Genomic DNA, 2,187 nt, shown 5'->3' on the forward strand with positions numbered 1-2,187 from the left:
TTATTATTATTATTATTATTATTATTATTATAATTATTATAATTATAATTATAATTATAATTACTAGACTTAACTTTGTTCTTGTTAAGGGAGTGGGGGCTCAGATTGTATCTCGGCTGCCCACCAATTTCTTGTAAAATTTTTGATAATTTTTAATAAAAGTTCCGGTTTATAATAAAAATAATAATAATAACATTAACAACAACAACAATAACAACAACAACAACAACAACAACAACAACAACAACAACAACAATAGTTAAGTTAAATTAAATTAAGTTAATTTAAATTCGGTTTTGGCTCGGTTAAAACTTCGTCGTCAAAAGCTACCAACCAAAACAATATTTATAACTCTACAAACTAATCTTAGCAAAGAGGCAAGTAAAGGTCGGATCCCAAGGGACGGGTATTGATGTAGGATTTTCAATTGTAAATGGTCGTGTCTAAGGGTGTCACAATTTGGGGTTGAGGTAGGGGATCAACTAAAACTCATCAACAATGAAAAAAAAGCAAGGTAAATAAATGGAGATGTAAACAATTGATTAAAAGCACTAGGGTGTCATGGGTTCATAGGGGATTCATGGGAGTTTATCATACAAACATGTTCTCAAATTATAAGCAAGCAATTATTGTTGTGATGGGATCGAGTTGGTGTATAAGCTTACAATCCCTATGAAGGTTTGGGTCCCGGAGCCGAATCGATTAGATTGTGAAACACCTACAAGTCGACTTAATCCTTCCTATCTAACTATATGCATGGTCTAATGAGGCTCGAGTTGGTGTATAAGCTTACAAGCCTCATTGAAAAGATAGGTGATGGATAAAAAAATGTAAGGATTCATAGGCTCGCATTTCATCAAACATAACATGTGCATAAGTTGAAATCATAACAAGCAAGCAAATAAATTATGAAAACATATTATATTAAGCATGAATCATTCCCCATGTTGGTTTCCCCTAATTCCCCATTAACCCTAGCTAAGGAAACTACTCACTCATTATCAAGTTTCACATGCTAACAAGGTTGTCAATCATATTAACAAGGCAAAACATGATGAACAAGTAAGAAAGATTAACAATAATTAAAAAAAGGATTAAGAGAATTATATCTATGGAGATTCCAAAATAATAATACAAAGAATAATAGAAGTACTTGATGATTGATGGAAGGTTGTCAATCTCCCAATAAAACCCAAATAATCTTCTAATTACCCAAAATAAATGAAGAACAATAGAGAAATTAAGAAGAGATCAAGATGTCATTAATATTGACGAATTCTATTACAACTAATTTGAGAGTATTAAGAATTAATTAAGATGGATTAAAGATTGATTAAGAGATCATTAATAGATGATGCATATCTAGGTAGTACAATGGGGTATTTATACTAAAGATTAGGTACATAAATTAGGGTTACTAAGGGCTTAAATGACTTTTAAGACCCTTAAGAAAAGTTGAGGAAATGCTCCTCTCGGAGGAAATGAGCATATCCGTCTTGCTAGTCTCGCGTCAATATGCTCGTCCCTCGCGTCTTGAGTTGCTGCACGGTCGGTTCTGACTTGTGATACGAGCGGATCATGGAGGAGACGCTCGGATTGAGCTGCTGTGGGACGCTCGTCCTGGGCACAAGACGCCGAATTGTGGTGTTGGGAGACGCCTGGATTGGTGGCAATCCGCTCGGATCCTAGGACAGATAACTTCTCTTCTTTTTACTCCTTAACAATCCGCAAGGATTGTGTTGAGGATGCAAGGATCCTTTCATCATTGCCCAATTCACCTTTTTATCTACTTAGGCCTTCTAGTAATGTCTTCTCCTTGATGCTTGGTCATTGGATGCGATCAATTTAGCTCCATTTCGCCATGTAAATGCAAGGTTAGCACTCCTTTCCTACCACGGGGGACAAAACCTCAAAGAATATGCAAAATGGGAAACTAAAGATAGTAAATGACCCAATTATACACTATAAAGCATGGAAACGAGGTTAATTCGAGGACTAAATGTGCTCAAATATGAGTCACATCAGGTTTCTATAAGTTCAGTTCAGATCCTATAAGTTTAGTTCAGATCTTATAATTTCAGTTCAGTTCAGTTCAGATCTTATAAGTTCAGTTCAGATCCTATAAGTTCAGTTCAGATCCTATAAGTTCAGAAAAGTTCAGATCCTATAAGTTCAGTTTAGGTCCTA

Source organism: Silene latifolia, chromosome Y, assembly GCF_048544455.1.
Source record: "Silene latifolia isolate original U9 population chromosome Y, ASM4854445v1, whole genome shotgun sequence".
Lineage (NCBI taxonomy): Eukaryota > Viridiplantae > Streptophyta > Magnoliopsida > Caryophyllales > Caryophyllaceae > Silene > Silene latifolia.